The following is a 19,518-nucleotide window of genomic DNA, read 5'->3' on the forward strand; positions in this document are numbered from 1 at the left end:
AACTCGACTCTTGTGCAGAAAACAACACAGAACACACATGATAAGGGAGTACAGGACAAGGACATGCAGGCCCTGTCCCACCAATGAATTTACAGCATCGCAGTCGAGCCCCCCCAGACTGACGTTAGTGTGGTCTAATCTCGCACGAGCTTGACTCCCTCATCCAGACAGTCAACATACCTTCTGGGAAGGCCATCTGTATTATCATGACTCTTCCCTGGTAAATGCTCAATAGTGAAATCTAGCCCTTGCAGGCTAATGAACCACCTGAGCAGTTTAGGGGTTTCACCCTTCATATGCATAAGCCACTTTAAGGACTTAAGGTCAGTTTGGCCCTTGAAGGAGGAACCAGAAAGGTAAAGCCTAAAACGCTTAAGGCACCAAACTATACTGAAACATTCCTTTTCAAAAGTCGTCCACCTACGTTCTCTACCTTTGAGTTGCCAACTGATGAAGATGATTGGATGTTCCCTCCCTTTGTCATCAAACTGGGGCAAGACAGCTCCAATTCCTGTGTCACAGGCATCAGTTTGAACAATAAAGAGTTTGCTGTAATCAGGAGCACACAACACAGGTGCCTGACACAGACTTTCCTTAAAGCCACCAAAGGCTCTCTGACAGTCTTCCGTCCAATTAACCTTCCCCTGTTGCTTGGGCGATGTGAGAGCTGTCAGAGGGGCAACTATGGTGCCATAGTCTGCCATGAAGGTCTGGTAATATGCAGTGAGGCCCAAAAAAGCTCTCACTTGGGTTTGAGTAGTGGGAGTCTCCCAGTCATGTACATCCTGTACTTCACTGGGGAGAGGTTGGATTCGACCCCCTCCTACCTCATGACCAAGGTAAGTGATTTACCCCTGTGTTATCTGGCACCGGTGGCCTTGATATTGAAGTTAGTCCTTTTCAAGGCCTGCAACACCCGGTCCAAATGAGTCAAATGCTACTCCCAGGTGGAACTGTAGACAGCAATGTCACCTAGATAGGCCACACCAAAGGCTTCCGGACCACTGAGCGCATGCTTGACCAACCTTTGGAAGGTGGCAGGTGCATTCTTCAACCCAAAAGGCATGACTCTAAATTGGTAGAGCCCCTATGGTGCTGAGAACGCAGTTTTTTCCTTGGCCTGGTCCATCAGTGCTATTTGCCAATAGCTTGAGGTGAGGTCAAAGCTGCTTACAAATTTGGTGGCACCTATTGTGTCCACGAGCTCATCAGCCCTGGGCAATGGGTGAGCGTCAGTTTTGGTGATGGCATTGACTCCTCTGTAGTCCACACAGAACCTCCAATTCTTGGTACTTGCCTGAGAACTTGCCTTAGGGACATGGGCCACAGGGCTGGACCAGGGTCTGGTTGAGGGTTGAATTACACCCATATCCAAAATCTTGATGACCTCAGCATGGATGTGGTTCTTAACAGTATCTGACATTCAATATCATTTGCTTTTGACAGCTACACTGTCACCATTGTCAATTTTGCGCCTGCACCACAGGGTGAGGCCTGGTGTCAGTGAGAACAGAGGGGCGTACTGCCAGAGCAAAGCCCCGCAGGCCTTCTGCTGCTCTTGTGTCAGATCTGGAGAGCGATGCACTCTCTCCACTGAGCCATCCTGAGGGTTGCTATGCCACAAATTAGGAAGGGGCTCACTCTCATCCTCCTCTTGCTCTGAAGCTAGCAGAAGACATGAGACTTCCTCTCTTCTGTGGAAAGGCTTGAGCCTGTTTACATGGAATACCTGAGGGGCTACCCCAGGGACTCCCATATCAACCAGATAGCTGACCTCGCCCATCTTGGAGATAATCCCGAAGGGTCCAGTCCATTTAACTGCCTGAGGTCTAGGGTTGGTAGGCTCCATCACATGGATCTTCTGGCCTGGAGTCCAATCCACTTGGGAGGCCTTAAGGTCATGCCAGTACTTGTTAAATTCTTGGCTTGCTTCAAGATTTGCTGATGTCTGGCCCATCATCTGTGACATCTTCCTTCTGGGGCCTAACAAATAGTCCCCCACTTGCTTGGCAGGACCTGGAGGGATGGCTTCCAAACCTTCTCTGATTAAGGCAAGGGGCCTCCTCACGGGATGGCCAAAGAGATGCTAAAAGGGGCGGAAAACAACACCCTCTTGAGGCACTTCTCTATAGGTGAACAGCAGGCATGGTAGGAGGAGATCCCATTGCTCCTTAGGGGCTCTACCAAAGCACCCAGCATGCCCTTGAGAGTCTCATTGAACCTCTCAACCAGACCATTGGTCTGGGAATGGTCGGAGGTGGAGAACTTATATGTTACCTCACATTCCTTCCACATCGCTTGCATGTAACTAGACATGAAGTTGGATCCTCTGTCAGAGACCACCTTTTTAGGGAATCCAACTCTGGTATAAATGCCGAGGAGAGCCATGGCAACCACCTTGGCAGTTATGGTCTGAAAGGGTATAGCCTCAAGGTACCTGGTGGCATGATCAACCAGTACCAGGAAGAACCTGTGTCCACCGGATGTGGGAGGGACCAAGGGACCAACAATGGCAATGCCTACCCTCTCTAATGGTGTGTCAACCACTGGCAAAGGGTGCAGTGCGGCAATGCCACTGTCTCCAGTCTTGCCAGATAACTGACAAGTGGGACAGGTCCGACAATAGGACTCCACTTCTACTCCCATCCGGGGCCAGTAGAAATGTGCAGAGGGCCTTTGCTTAGTTTTCTTAGTACCAAGATGGCCCGCTAAGGGCACCACATGCGCCAACTGCAGTAGGAAGGGCCTGTAATCCTTGCGTGCCACGAACCTCTTGAGGGCACCAGGTTCAGGATTAGTGGGCTCACTACAAAGGAGCTCACCCTCCCAATAAATCTTGAAAGACCTAGGCACTTCACCTTGTGCCTGGGCCTTGGACTGCTTTCTTAGACCCTTGAGAGAGGGGCACTCTCTCTGACCTTTACAGAAGTCTCCCCTAGAGGGCCCACCTTCAGCCTGCAGGCATTGAAGGTCGAGCTTATCCTCTGGGATGAGCACCTCTCCCTGAGGAGGGTCTTCTGGCTCTTCTCCCTCAGGAGTTGATCCTCGGTTTACCACTGGACCTAGCCCATCCAGAGCTTGGATCCCAGTGGGTGCTGCTGAAACAGCGGAAAGAGAAGGATCCCCATTCACAGAGGGAGTCCTCTTGCTCTTCCTTTATGCCTTGTGTCTCCCCTTTGGTGTGGGTAGCTTAGCAGTCAGATCCTGAGTGTCCAGAGACCTAGTGACTGCAGCAGCAGTCAGGGGTAGTCCATCAGAGATCAACCTCAACTCTACTAGATCATTCCCAAACAATATGTGGGCAAGCACATTGTCCTGTACCAGGACAGGAAGCTTTGCTGTCCTGTTTGCAATCTGGATGGCGACTAGGGCTACAAGGGATAATTTGGGAGGCCCACCAGCTAACCTGGTATTTCTCAGAGGAGCAGCTATATAGTCCTCTGGCATGAACGGGGTCCTGTCCACCACTGTCATACTTGCCCCAGTGTCTCTCAAACCAGTGGAAGGCTGGCCATTCAGAAGGACACTTCTCAATAATCTTCTGGTATTGTAGCCAGTACTTCTGCGTACTGGTCCCAGGTCCCAAGGGACACAAGGGAAATCTCCGCAGGAGCACCAAAGGTGATTCCTGTAGAGGAGGGGAGGGCAGTGGCCTCCACCTAAGGCATGAAGCAAGGGTAGGTCAAGCTGACAGCCTGGACTCCAAGTGCCTTACCTTTACACTTGGGGTTACCCTTCTTGTGGCCCAGGGCCCCACAGTCCCAACTTAGAATTGTCCCTGGACCTACTATGATAGCAACCTCGTCTGTCGCTCCCCTATCCCCTTACTGTTGCCCCTCTCCCTCCAGCACTATCTGAAACGTTGTCAGGCCTAGTACGATAGTCACTTGTTTTGTTCCTCCCCTCCCTTTCTGCACCCCTCTCCCTCACCTTTTGTTTTCCTCCGGCTCTACCAGAAATGTGGTCAGGCCTAGTACGGTAGTCGCCTGTCTGTTTCCATTTCCTTCCCACTCTCCCCCTCCCTTCCTTATCTATGTCTTAGCACTTGCTAATGTCATCAGGCCGAGTACGATAGTTAATTTCACATCCTTACTGTTCATGACCTGTAAGAAAGTCGTTGTATTTTCCCTTGTTCCCTTCCTTGCCTTGAAGCGCTTTGAAACACATTGTGTATAGGCGCTATATAAATAAACTATCATATCATATCATATCATATCATAACAAGTGCCAGGAATGTGAGGTACTGTTCTGGATCCACTGGGAGCCTGCTTTACAGGAGGAGAACCACTACTGTTGCTCCCACCCCCATGAGACTAATCCCCACTAGATTTGTTTGTTTTAGGAGAGGGGTGCTTAGGTTTACTCGACTGTGCTTGCTAATGGGTGGTCTCTTTCTATTTGGTGTTGTCCTTCCCACTGGGTTCCTTAGGGGACACCTAGTGGGAGACCCTCTTGTCAGCCAGCCTGACCAGCTTAAAGGGATCCAAAATGTTCTGGTCAGCAATGCACTGACACAGCTCTCGTGAACAGGATTCAGACAAATGCTCAAAAAAACAAAAGGTGTGACAATTCAACAAATGCTTTCACCTTGTATCCATCAATCTACCCCATCATGTTTATATGCGCAGCACTCACCAGCCAACTCAAGATAAATTCTCTCTCTTTTTATATTCCTTGAACCTTTTAATGTATTGGGTAGGTGTCTTGCCAAACATGGAAAACAAAGCAGCTTTCATGCACTCATACGGACCCCTTTCTTCCTCACTCAGTTTCAGAATACAGTCATTACCCATCTGAGGTACTCTACTTAACAAACACAGCCCAATCTCTTTTATCAACATCATGGATTTCACAAGCCGTCTCAAATGCTTCTATCCATTGGAGGATATCAGAACCCTCCACATACACACCAACCAAATGTTTCATAAACTTGGTGGCAGTGAACCTGACACCCTCAACTGGTTTGGCTGAAGTCTCCACTCTAGCTTACTCTAGCTGGATTCTCTGACATTCAGTGTCCTTGTTTTTGAGTTCAAGATCCCTATCAACGAGTATCATGTGCTGTGCCAACTCCTCCTTCTTCAATTCGGTTTCCAACTTTTTATATTCAAAGGCCAATGCCATCTTTAATAACAAGTTCCAAGGTATCCTGTTAAAAATAAATGCTGTGTTTTGGAATAGAAGTGACAGGAGAGGTGGCAATCCAGAAACAGATTCAGTAATAACCCCAGGGGTAGGGTCCTCAGTGGTTCCCACCCCCAACCCCCTTCATTAACAGCATCACAATCAGTCTGGTAGTCCAATTTGTTGGCCAATATAATGATACAGTGAAAATATTATCTGGGAGGGGCTTGGCTCAGGAGGATCCATCAGATAGCCATGAACCAATGAGAAAATTAACGCTGATGTAATCTATATGTATATTTACCAATCCTAACCCCTGATAGGTTTTGAAACTGAAATAGTAGTATGACATCACACTTTACAACGTGTTTACGAAGTCCCTCTTCAATATCCTCAACCGTTCAGGTGTCACCTGGACAAATTATGCAGATGATACCCAAATACTCATTCCTATTACTGGAGACCACAAAATAGACTCCAAAGTACTCCACGACATTTACTGCGTTATTCAGGCCTGGTTGGCACAACAGGGGCAAGTCTTAACAACGATAAGCCTCCTTGGCTCACAACCCAGACTCAACAAGCTAGATGCAGACTTTAACTCCTTCACTATTGATGGTAACACCATCAAGGTATCCAAGGACACTAAACCCCTTGGCATATACCTTGATTCCACTCTGTCATTAATGAGACAAACTACCGCTATAACATCCTCAGCAGCATATAAATGCAAACTCATCACTCCCTGCCGCCCTTTCCTAACCTCCGCCAATTGCATTGCCCAAGCCAGAACTCGCCACCGGAATACAAATAAACTACAAGTAATCAAAACAATGCCATTAGAACAGTGCTGAATATCCCCAGAAAAAACCACATCTCTGATATTACACACAGTTAACATTGGCTACCAGTCAATAAAAGAATCGCGCTCAAGTCACTCTCACTCATGCATAAGTGCCTAACAAGCTGTGCACCTAGCTACTTGATTAACTTATTCATGCGCAACATTTTTGACCATCCCCGTAGAGCGGCTCAAGCACACTGCCTTATGATACCAAGGTTCAAGCTTCAGAAGGCTGGGGGCAACAGCTTCTCTGTGCTTGCCGCAAAGCTATGGAACTCTCTACCCACTTCACTCAGAATTGAACCTTCCTTCCAGTCCTTTAGAAGGAAAGATAAAATCTGGCTCATAGTTGAAGACCACTAGCAAGCACGCTCATGACTAACTAACCCTCTTGTGCTACTCATTGTGTATAATATGCATCCAGTTATGTATATATCCTCACTCCTGTGTACCACGTAAATGCATGTGTAAATGTATATACGTATGCTTGTTATTTAACACTTTGTAAATCTATGTAAATGTATGCAACTATAACCTGAAGACATGCGCCCAGATGCCCTTAGGCTTGGCGCGCTATACAAATAAATAAAATACAAATACAAATATGTTGAAGGTCAGAAAACAAATTAATTATACTCTTACCTTACAACTACTTTATCACTCATACTGTGCACTTGGCAGGCTTTACGATGGGCAAAAAAGAGGTTAGGGGGCACTCTTAACTTCACACACAAATTTCACTCACTCTCTTCCGTGCCATCTTGCTCCAAGGTCTCCGCCCTTGTTTTGAACTATAATGTATCCCTCCCAGCACCTTGCAATACAAATCACATGATTGTCACTTTAACCATGTGCCCTGTCCACCCTCTTTGAACATCTCATGACTTGTTACTCTGGGGTCGGTGGGCAAAGGGCACCTGGTATCATGGAATTCAGGGGTCTTAAGTTTTAGTCAGTTATATGGGCTATAACTCGCGGTCACCTGATGATGGGAAAGGTCATGCTTTGGCCAGTGTGAGATAACATGCACACCAGGTGCATGTCTGTGATCACGTCCTTGTAGGGCTCATTCCTCTCGAAGATCTTTGCAACACTGTTAGAACGATGAATTGCCGCTGTGGCTGTTGGGGGTGTGGGCTGTCCTCATGGGAGCTTGGGCATGGCTAAAGATTTCCCTCATCTCGCAATTTGGGCCTAGTCCATACAATGCTGCATTCGCCGTGCAGGCCTTCGCTTCTACCCATGGTTACTAATATCTATGCAACATAGCAATGCTGCTCATGCCCTATGCTATACTGTGTGGGTTGATTATATTGGATTATGTTGGAGTGGGGTCTTTTTGTATTGGAAGGTGGTCCTCTCACTGTCCCCCATATTGCCTTGCCCATCATAGTACTTCAAATGCATCTCTCCTCACTCTAAAGCATCTAGGGGGGTGGGGTGGGGTGCCCCCTTCCAAACAATAGTAATAACTGAAGTCAACAAAGGTGTATTATTGAAGGAGCACAATTGTCTTATATCTAATAGGAATGTGAATGCTACAGAGAGACCTGATTAGAGCATCAGGTAGTGAACCGTTTTGGGAAGAGATACCTGGCAGGAAAGCACACCATAGGATCTGCATGAGCCAAAAGAGAGATATTCCTGGCAGGGGAATAAACCAGGATATCAAGAATTTCAGATGAAAAGTTTCCTGGCAGGAAAGTATATCAGGAAACCCATTTTGAACTAGTGTGTTAAAGATAAACTGTGTCATATTAAGTTGTTGTTTCCATTGAGCATTTTGTCAAGCAGTGAATTAGAAAAGACTTGCCTTTTGCCATACTACAACCAATATTAGAGAAAATACATTTTCTTAACCATTCTGAAAATTAGGAAAGACTTTCCTTTGCCATATTCCAACCAGTTTTGTGGAAAAGACATTCTGTTTTGCCATCCTGAAAGACTAAGAGAGATATTCTTGTTGTTATATTCCTACCAGGATTGTGGAAGTGACATTTGTTTTGCCATCCTGAGGAAAGTATTAGGTGAAAGGGAAATGTTCATTGTCTATAAGAGACTATTGTTAAAATAGAACATTTTGAACAATATTTCTGAAATAATTCAGGGGAGGGGGACCAACCCCTGGACACGAGGATTGTTTTGTTCAAGTTATAGCAAATGTTTGTTGAATTGAAATGCGAAACATTTACCTTGCACCTATTGATTGTGTATGTTAGTGTGAGGGTCAGATTTAGTTTGGACACAAGGTCAGCCTCCTATAATTTTAGTTTCATAGGAAGGGACAATCGCTTTAGGAGATGGAAAGTTAGATATTTATCCACACCCCTTTCTGTTAATAAAATTGCTGATGTTGAGAATACTATCATTTTGTTCCACCTCTCATTTGTGACCCGTCACAACACTCAGCATATGGAGGGATACCATACGTTGTTTGCAACATGGAGGGAATTATCAAAATATTGCTCATGTGGTTCATGTCATCTTGCACATTTCTTTTTACTCTTTTAGTTGGTGTGTTGACTTCAAGGGACATTTCAGGTGTCATCCTTATTGTTATTGTTTCAGGCATTATACTTGTGTTATGGTCACTCAATACTAGCCTTGCCATAGCATTATTGTTAAACTGCTTCATTGCAATACAATAAATAAAATAAAAACAACAAATGGAAAAAACAATGCTTGAATCGTAATAGCCAAGGAATATACCTTTTGCATATATCTGGGGCCATATAAACTCGTTTGGGCAACAAAAGGAAATATTTGATATTATTTAAAACATGCATGTTTCCCTCTCTTTTTTTATAGCAAATACGTATTCACCATAAAAACCTAGTTAAAAATTAGCATAAATTCCTTTCTAAAAGAAAAGATGTTTTTAGGTTAAACAACAAAACTGTCATACAAATCTTTAAAACTCCTAAAAAATTATACCTTTTCAAGAAAAAAGCAAAGAGCAGAAAAAACAAAATATCTATAGGGAACATTTGATATCCTTCTTTGAATGGAAAAACCACACACTGTATCTAGTTATTTTCTCCTTCTTGCTGCTGAATCATGCTAGTTATCACTCTCGTCTGAGGTCTTCATGTGTCTTCTTGTTCTTGCTCTGTACCTTATGACAGGGGGGCCTCCCCACAATACCTTTTAATATTGCTGAGACTCAATCAAGCTTGTCTAGCCCTAATATGTACTGCTGATTGTGTGGCTATCTCGACCATGTACGACCCTTCAAACCTCTACTTATGCCACTTTCTAGTAAAATTCTGCACATAACCTTGTCTCTCTGGTATATCAAATAATCATGCATTTCTTTACCAAGCACTGTTGCTAAATTCTCAGTGCAATTGGGGCACTCATTCTGCGTCCTGTCACCAGCTCATGTGGTGTCATATGGTGTCAGGTGGTAATCAGAGCTTGGCTGATTGCATAAGGCAAAAAGAGCCAGGGGAAGGCAGTGCAGCCAATTCATGTGCAAAGTGTCTTTTATTTTGGCAATGCCTTCAAAAGGTCTTTTAGGCGCTCACAAATTCCATTCACTTGGGGATGATAGGCAGATGAGAATTTTTGTATTATTTCCAATAGAGATGTAATGTGTTTGAACACCTCATTTACAAAATGGGGTCTGTTGTCAGAATGGAACCATTCATACACTCCCCATCTGGGAAATACCTCTCGTGCAAGGAATCTTGCTGCTGATCTGACATCTGGATGTGTAGATGGACCTGCTTCTATCCAGCAAGAAAACGGGCATACTAACACAATCATATGCTGGTAGCCATACAAGTTTATAGCATATCCACATAATCGATATGCAAATGTTGAAATGGCCCAGTAGGATGGGGTATTGTTCCTCTCACCATCCTCAATGTGTGACCAGCAGTTCATTTCTGACATACTATGCAGTTAACAACAAGATTGGTCACATGTTCACTAGAATTTGGGACAAATCAGTCACCTGAAATAGATGCTGCAAGACACTCACCTGTTGTGTGTGCTAGGTAGTGAAATTGTTCCAGCACTACTTTGACCAACTCTCCAGGCATGACAGGTTTCCCTGTGCTTTCCTGTCATCAAATTAACTCTGTGGGTGATAATGAGCACCCTCTGAACCTTGCAGGCTCCTCACAATTTTGATTGATGGATTAGATATTATTACTTCATAAGCGGATGCTCTCTGTGTGGTCAATGTGCTTTTGAGCTTTTCAAGAATGGCAAAAAGAGCATGTTAAACATATAATGTAACTGAACAGCCCATTGTTATATGTGCTGATTTTTCTATTTCAAAAGCTGCTGCAGCCAATGTTTGCTCACATCGTTAATGGCCTGTAAATACTGGGTAGATCTGTGAGAAACCTGACAGTGTTCTCTTACCTACTCCCCGGGATCTTCAATTCAGGTGGCCACGGAAGGGCCATCGCTTTTAGATCCCGACCCTGGGGATCTAAAAGCGAGGGAGGATCACCTGAGTAGAGGTCACAGGGGATTGGGCAGATAATACCAGAGGGTGAGACATGGTATTCCCCCTCTCCCTATTTCCCATCTGTATCCCCTTCAGCTTTTTCATGGGATATTTGCAATCCCATTCCATCTCCCCCTCCCCATTTCTGACAAATACTGGAAAGAAGAAGAGGCAACCGAGAGTAGTGAGGATTACCTGTATGAAACAACTTGAGAAACAAACTAAATACTGCCACCTACTACCATTAAGTTGTCCAATTAATAGGGTCAGGCATCTCACACTGACTACTCACACCTGACTCTATTTGACTCTTATGTGAAGTATAAAAGGTGCTGTTTTCAAAATCATGAGAGTGAGCTGGGAATCTTGAAGGAATACAAGAATCCAAGAAGCAGGGAGCTGAAGGGAGGGGAGCCTGGAGTATCCAGAGGAGAGCAGCATGTCGCCTCACTGGCCTAGTGCCTGTGAGGGGCTGCAGCATGACTAGGTAGTCGTGTCTCCAGAGAGCCGTAATGTGGCAGCCCCTGTCCTGCTGGTGGCATGTAGAGGAGTGCTTGTTCACTTGGGACATGTGCCAGTCCCAAGGAGGTCTGGGGGGCAGGTGGTGAGACCCTGACCTTGATCCCAGATGCCCTGAGAGGACCGCTCACCAGCACAAAGCTACCCAGTGAATTTGAAATGGGAAAGTGAGAGAAACTCGGGAGTGTGCAGCTAGCTTGAGCGGGAAGGGAGAAAAGACAGAATGTATAAGCGACACAAAGCTGAAAGCAAGAAAGATAGCAGAAAGCAAAAGGAAAGCAAGAGAATAGTGCTGAGAGAGCAGAATGGGAAGAAAAGGCTTTAAGATAAATGAGAAGGTTGCGAGTGACCCAAAAGTGAAGGAAAGGTGCAACTGGGAACTAGAAAGTGAAAGTAAATGAGAAGGGTGTGACTGACCTGAAAGTGAAGTGAAGGTACAAGTGAGCACCAGTGAATGGAAAAAATGTGCAAGAGGCATGGAAAGGAATGAACAGGTGGCAGGGTGCACAAAAGCAAAGAAAGGAATTTGCAGGAGGCACACTAAAGAGAAAGAGAACCCGAAGGGAAGATGCCATGGGCACAGCAAACTGAGAGAAAGCAGGACAAAGAAGGTGCAGGTGATCACCACCGAGTGGATGATAACAAAGGGATGCAGGAAGCACCTGGAAGATTAAAGGATAGAAGATAAGGAAGTACAGAAAATACTGAGAGAGGCCAAATATCAGAGTGGTCACGTTTAGGTTGAGCCAAGAACCTAGTGTTTTCAAAAGTCTCTGATACTATCCCATGTGAAGGTTGTAAGTTGAACTTTCTGTTTAAAACTGAAGAGGCCTAAGCTTGGCGAAGGGAACCCTGAGAGGCCTAAGGGAAACTGGGTCGTTAAACTGAACTAGTGTTTGAAACTGAAGGGGCCTGAGGATGGGGAAGGGAATCCTAAGAGGCCTAACAGAAGTGAACTTGTATTTGGTGAAACAAGGAGGCATAAGCTTAGGGAAGGGAACGCTGAGAAGCCTGGAAGGAACTGTGTTATATTTTTGTTTGACTTGAAACTTGGAAGGAGTGAAGCTTGGGGAAGGGAATCCCCAGGAACTAAAGACATTGGGAATTGTTGAACAGAGTATACAAAAATTGTGGAGAAGAGCTGATGAACAAGTTCTTTTTGATTGTGCTAAACTTTGATGACACTAGCCAAGCAACACCTGGTGAGAGGACCACCTAAAACCTGCCTTGGCATATATTTCTTTTTGAATCACTATTTTTTCTTTAAAGAGAACGCCTACCCCATTTTATCAGAAAGAGAGAGGGCAAGCAAAGGTTTAGAAACAGAGAGATTTTGGTTTTGGACTTTTAGACATCAACATCCCTCAGAAACATCACTTGAGGGTATTACACCAACCCCAGAATTGTAGTAAATAAAGGGTTTGAAACTCTAGAAATTGAGTCTGTGTCTCTCTTGATACTATGCTTACTCACAGATCCCACTGTAAAATGCCAGTGGTTTGTATCCCATCGAATAATTTTGTACATGGACAGCCGTCATCACAACTGCATTTGAATGGGAAAACAGGAAACAATTGTCCTTATAAGCAGGGATTCCTAACAGGGGAGCTGTGCTTATTGCTTCTGTTAATTCATCAAAGGCACCTATCATCTAACCTGTCCATGCAATATCGCTCTTGTCTTTCTGTGCTTCTTTCAGTCCTTCCAAAAGGGGCAGAATGTATGTGCGATATAGTCAAAGACCCGTATGTGACAATAAGTCCCACAATCTGCTGCTACTCCTTTACTGTCTTTGGCCGGGGCACTTTGGTAATTGCTACTGTTCCTTCGGGTGTCTTCTTCCTCCTCTCTTTTGATATTATCTGGCCTAGGTAAAGTACTTCTTCCTGACAATATTGCAATTTCCCCTTATCTACTTTGTACCCTTGTTCAGCCAATACTGTCAATAATTTCACAGAGTCCTTCCTGCACTCTTCCTCTGTTGTACTGCATACTAGAAGTCATCCACGTGCTGTATCACTATGCTGTCAGTTTGCGCATTTCCCAAGTCCATCTGTGACACCCTATTGAAAACACTGGTGATTCTCAGAACCCCTGTGGGAGGTGACAGCGCTGTTACCTGATCTGTCCCACCCTCCCAACTCTGCCCTCAATCCCCGTCACCCCACATTCTCTGAGCCCAGCACACCTCACACTAATTACACCACAACTCTCTTAACACAACTCAAATACCACCAGTCCACACTATAACTACTCCAAAAACACCTTAAATCACAAATCAATAATCACACAGTTATGTGCACAATGGTTTAAACCCTAAGGGGCCGATTCATGGAACAAACGTGCGCCGAAAATCTTCGCGCAAGCATGCGCAAGCATGCGCAAGCGGAAAAAAACAGGCACACGGGCACGCGTGCTATTCATGGAAGTCCCTGCGCGTGTTCACCGCGGGATGTGCGCCAAACCCGTGCATGGCGCACAAGTCACTGCAACATCGCGAAAGGCGTGCGCGACGCGCACAGTGAAAGCGCACAACCTCAGCGCACACACCAGAAAGTGGGCGGGACATGGGGCATAACGCGCGGAATGGGGAACAACACTCGAAAATAAGGGCGTAACTGGGGATGTACTGCAGGGAAGCAGACGGAACGCCCACACGCACTCGAACCCCACGTATTCATGGAATCGAATAGGGCAAAGCCACGCACAGCCAAAGACACGCACAAGCTGAAACACGGCCGCCACACGAAGGCAGGCGGTAGAGTCCCAGCGCATCAAAAAAGTGGCGCGCGGGAAGTTAAATCCGCGATTGAGCGGGGTACGTGTATTCCGGGGGTGCGCGGGAAGTTACACACGCGATTGAGCGGGGTACGTGTATTCCGGGGGTGCGCGGGAAGTCACACATGCGATTGGCCTGGGTACGTGGATTTCAGGGGTGCGCGAGAAAATCTACATGCGATTGGCCTGGGTACGTGTATTACAGGGGTGCGCGAGAAAATCTACACGCGATTGGGCTGGGTACGTGGATTTCAGGGGTGCGCGAGAAATGCAACACGCGATTGGCCTGGGTACATGGATTTCAGGGGTGCGCGAGAAATTCTACACGCGATTGGCCTGGGTACGTGTATTACAGGGGTGCGCAAGAAAATCTACACGCGATTGGGCTGGGTACGTGGATTTCAGGGGTGCGCGAGAAATGCAACACGCGATTGGCCTGGGTACGTGGATTTCAGGGGTGCGCGAGAAATTCTACACGCGATTGGCCTGGGTACGTGTATTACAGGGGTGCGCGAGAAATCCGACACGCGATTGGGCCTGTGCGAGTGGGGCAGTGTATTACGTGGGTGTGCGGGAAGTTGAAGAGGTGAATTGCCAGTGTGGGTCCTCCCAGGTCTCCCCTCTACCCCCTCCACGGCCTCTGCAGGCAGCCCACAACACAGGGGACTACCCTGCACCCCTGGTCATGTCCCGCAGGCAGCCCATCCACCATGGGCATGCCCCCCAGCCAAGCCACATGTCCCCTTGCACCCCCACCCCCCAGCACTGTGGGGCACCTGCTAGCAGGCCCCCAACCATGTCCCACTCATGTCCCCTTGCACCCCCACCCCCCAGCAGGCCCCCACTCATGTCCCCTTGCACCCCCACCCCCCAGCCACCAGGGGCAGCCTCCACCAGGCCCCCACCCATGTCTCCCAGCACCCCCACCCCCAGCACTGTGGGGCACCTGCCAGCAGGCCCCCACCCATGTCTGCCAGCACCCCCACCCCCAGTCACCAGGGGCAGCCTCCACCAGGCCCCCACCCATGTCTCCCACCACCCCCACCCCTCCAGTCACCAGGGGCAGCCTCCACCAGGCCCCCACCCATGTCCCCTTGCACCCCCACCCCCCAGCACTGTGGGGCACCTGCCAGCAGGCCCCCAACCATGTCCCACTCATGTCCCCTTGCACCCCCACCCCCCAGCAGGCCCCCACTCATGTCCCCTTGCACCCCCACCCCCCAGCACTGTGGGGCACCTGCCAGCAGGCCCCCACCCATGTCTCCCAGCACCCCCACCCCCAGTCACCAGGGGCAGCCTCCACGAGGCCCCCACCCATGTCTCCCACCACCACCCACCCCTCCAGTCACCAGGGGCAGCCTCCACAAGGCCCCCACCCATGTCTCCCACCACCCCCAGTCACCAGGGGCAGCCTCCACAAGGCCCCCACCCATGTCTCCCAGCACCCCCACCCCCCAGCACTGTGGGGCACCTGCCAGCAGGCCCCCAACCATGTCCCACTCATGTCCCCTTGCACCCCCACCCCCGAGCAGGCCCCCACTCATGTCCCCTTGCACCCCCACCCCCCAGCCACCAGGGGCAGCCTCCACCAGGCCCCCACCCATGTCTCCCAGCACCCCCACCCCCAGCACTGTGGGGCACCTGCCAGCAGGCCCCCACCCATGTCTCCCAGCACCCCCACCCCCGTCACCAGGGGCAGCCTCCACCAGGCCCCCACCCATGTCTCCCACCACCCCCACCCCTCCAGTCACCAGGGGCAGCCTCCACCAGGCCCCCACCCATGTCTCACACCACCCCCACCCCCCAGCACTGTGGGGCACCTGCCAGCAGGCCCCCACCCATGTCTCCCAGCACCCCCACCCCCAGTCACCAGGGACAGCCTCCACCAGGCTCCCACCCATGTCTCCCACCACCCCCACCCCTCCAGTCACCAGGGGCAGCCTCCACAAGGCCCCCACCCATGTCTCACACCACCCCCACCCCCCAGCACTGTGGGGCACCTGCCAGCAGGCCCCCAACCATGTCTCCCAGCACCCCCACCCCCAGTCACCAAGGGCAGCCTCCACCAGGCCCCCACCCATGTCTCCCACCACCCCACCCCCCAGCACTGTGGGGCACCTGCCAGCAGGCCCCCAACCATGTCTCCCAGCACCCCCACCCCCAGTCACCAGGGGCAGCCTCCACCAGGCCCCCACCCATGTCTCCCACCACCCCCACCCCTCCAGTCACCAGGGGCAGCCTCCACCAGGCCCCCACCCATGTCCCCTTGCACCCCCACCCCCCAGCACTGTGGGGCACCTGCCAGCAGGCCCCCACCCATGTCTCCCACCACCCCCACCCCTCCAGTCACCAGGGGCAGCCTCCACAAGGCCCCCACCCATGTCTCCCACCACCCCCACCCCTCCAGTCACCAGGGGCAGCCTCCACAAGGCCCCCACCCATGTCTCCCACCACCCCCAGTCACCAGGGGCAGCCTCCACAAGGCCCCCACCCATGTCTCCCAGCACCCCCACCCCCGAGCACTGTGGGGCACCTGCCAGCAGGCCCCCACCCATGTCTCCTAGCACCCCCACCCCCAGTCACCAGGGGCAGCCTCCACCAGGCCCCCACCCATGTCTCCCACCACCCCCACCCCTCCAGTCACCAGGGGCAGCCTCCACCAGGCCCCCACCCATGTCTACCACCACCCCCACCCCGCCAGTCACCAGGGGCAGCCTCCACCAGGCCCCCACCCATGTCCCCTTGCACCCCCACCCCCCAGCACTGTGGGGCACCTGCCAGCAGGCCCCCAACCATGTCCCACTCATGTCCCCTTGCACCCCTACCCCCCAGCAGGCCCCCACTCATGTCCCCTTGCACCCCCACCCCCCAGCACTGTGGGGCACCTGCCAGCAGGCCCCCAACCATGTCCCACTCATGTCCCCTTGCACCCCCACCCCCCAGCAGGCCCCCACTCATGTCCCCTTGCACCCAGGTCCTGACGAAACGCAATCATGGCAGTAATGGGCAGCATACCCAGCACAAACACCCAGCCAAGGATTGCATCCACCCACATAGTAGATGCAATTACATGATACAACCCCAATGGCAAGTATGTAAATGAACACATGTCCGTCACACACACATACACAATGGGTGCAAGTGAATGTCAAAACCCATATCATGACATGCATGAAACCAATGAGAAAATACCACAAATGTAAGTAATAAATATATGTATTAAAGATGAAAATGAAGTAAAGAAATAAAACACACAACAATGGGGATGACAAAACAAATGGTCCATGTCCGAGAACTAATAGATAAAATCAAAAAACAAAGGAATCCAAAAATTAATGTAGTCCAAAGCAAAATAATGGGGGGAAAAAATAAGGAAAAACCATTGCCTCATGGTGAACACAAATATAAATCCAACAAATGTTTTTCAAACATCAAACTATGCACAAGAATATCCCAGGGTCCATGAGCCCAACACCATAAATGAAACCTACTACTACTAACCAATAAAAGAAATATATACAGAAAAGTGGCCATTGTCCGAGCGGTCCGAAAAAAACTAAAAAAATAAAGGAAACCTAACACTAACTAACTAAAGAACTATATACAATGGCAGCGGGCAAGTCCTGCGGCTCACTCTGTGATGTTGCCGGCCAGGGCATCATTGAACTCCATGTCGATGTCCCGGAGGCGGGACTCTGTCCTGGCCCCGAGGTCTCGCAGGGACAACCCCGTGTTCACCCCAAACTCCCTGCGAGCTTCCTCGAGGCACTCAGCCCGCCTCAACGCCCGACGCATGGAGAACTCCGCCATGACCATGGTGAGCCGCTCCTCTTCCGCCCGCTGCCGCTCCGCACCTATCCGCTGGACCAACTGCTCCCACACGGAAGACACTGCCATCCCAGGGTTCTCCTGCCCTCCGGCCGATGCCTGCCCCTCTGATCTTGATGGCCCCGAGCCATGATGCCTCCCACGTCGAACCTGCTGCTGCCTCCGACGCCACTGCCTCTGCCAGCACGACGGCATCCAGGCTGATGGAATCCACCGATGCCGTCGTGCACGTGCCCTGCCAGATGATGCCGGCACATCCTCCATCTGCAGGGGGACAGTTGCTGGTGTGTCCACCCCTGCTGGACCTTCGACTCCCGACTGTGGCAGGGATGGGGTCCCCACCGAGCTGGCTGCGTTGGTCGGGGCAGGTCCACAGGGCGCCCTGGTGGCATCTGGGCCGGAAGACGGCATGGAGCACGACTGGCGCATGGCCTCCACAGAGGAGGAGAGGGTCGCCAGAAGGCCACACACATGTAGGAAACCCCCGACCATGGTGGCTCCCAAATGGTTCACGTACGCACGGTGCTCTTCGTGATGATGTGCATGCTCCTCCCGGGAAGCATGCACCTCATCACGAATGCCAGCCGTGCGCAACGCGACACCAATCAGGACCCTCTCCACACGGCCAGGGGTCCCCTCGTCCGCAGGTAGAGGAGTGTCAGATGACATGGACATCTCCCCTACCTGCGGACGGGCCTGGGATGGGGCATTCCTGCTGGTGCATGGTGGTGCAGTCACAGTGTCAGGGACAGTGACATGCACAGGCCCCTCCACGGCGACCTGTGCTGCCTCCTGCCCCTGGCCCTGGACTGCACCACTTGCACCAGCGGGGATGCCCCCACCAGGCCCCATGTGTGGCTCAGTAGTGGCCTCCTCCCCCTCTGTGGAAACCACCAACCTGGATGTCTCCACGCCATCTTCCGCCATTGCAAGCCCCTGTGGGGGCTCACCCACCCCTTCCGCTGCAGCCGTGGCGGCATCCCCGCCGCTCTGCTCCACAGCGCCTTCTCCGCCCTCTTCTTCACTTGCCACTGTGTAGAGGGAGACATAGAACACAAGCATCAGGGTACTGTACAATGGTCCCCTAGACAGGAAGCAATAGCAGATGAGTGGCACTGTCATACATCACTTCCATCATGTCCCTCCACAACACATGGGTCAGTGCAGGCAAAACACATACAGTAACAGGCATGGCGCATGCCATGGACATTGGCATACATGACCAAGGGACTCATGATTCATACAATGTAGGTTTCAAACTCACATGCATCATGGGTCTTGCCATCACATGCACACACCTCACCGTAGTTCCATCCATCTGGCCTCGTACACCACAGACGCAGTGGATACTAGGATGACTAGGCTGCATCAGTGAATCTGAACATTGTCACAGACATGTGTCATGCATCCATGACATTTACAAGTCACAGACACGCAGGTCAGACACACACACATGGACACCATACGTGTACATGGGACCAGCACCCATCCCTCACCCCCACCCATGTCCAGGAACAGAGACTGCCATGCTTCCATGTGTCCATTCCGCACAGAGCCCCCCATGTTGCAATAGAACACATGCACCAACCATGTGGTTCACACATCACTGTACTCACATGCCTGACCATGATGTCCCTGCACACACACATACGTACATGGCCTATGTCACACATACAGGCAGGTATCAGACAACCAGCACACTGCAACATGCCCTGTCTCACACAGCAATGCTTGGCCACTTACCGCTCAACTCCACATGGGTCTGCCTCCGAAGGATCTGGGCGTGGAGCGCTGGGTCTATGCGTTCCAGGACCCTCATCTGGATGTCACTCAGGCGTGCCCGGCCCCCCTCCGCGAGGCGCCGGGCCTTATTGAGGGTCCTGGACCTCAAGTCCTCCCAGCGCTTCTTGATGTGCTTGATGTCGCGGGTTGCCACCCCCTCCGCGTTGATGGCAACCACTAC

At 50.2% G+C, this 19,518-nt stretch overlaps 1 protein-coding gene across 1 annotated transcript in view; it reads left to right on the forward strand.

Moving 5' to 3' along the window:
• The window catches only part of GPC3 (glypican 3), a 3,708,166-nt gene that overhangs the window by 3,307,959 nt on the left and 380,689 nt on the right, over nt 1–19,518 (forward strand). The gene's annotated exons all lie outside the window — the stretch shown is intronic.

This window comes from Ambystoma mexicanum, chromosome 5p (genome assembly GCF_040938575.1).
Source record: "Ambystoma mexicanum isolate Mex_15411 chromosome 5p, UKY_AmexF1_1, whole genome shotgun sequence".
In the NCBI taxonomy this organism is placed as follows: Eukaryota; Metazoa; Chordata; class Amphibia; order Caudata; family Ambystomatidae; genus Ambystoma; species Ambystoma mexicanum.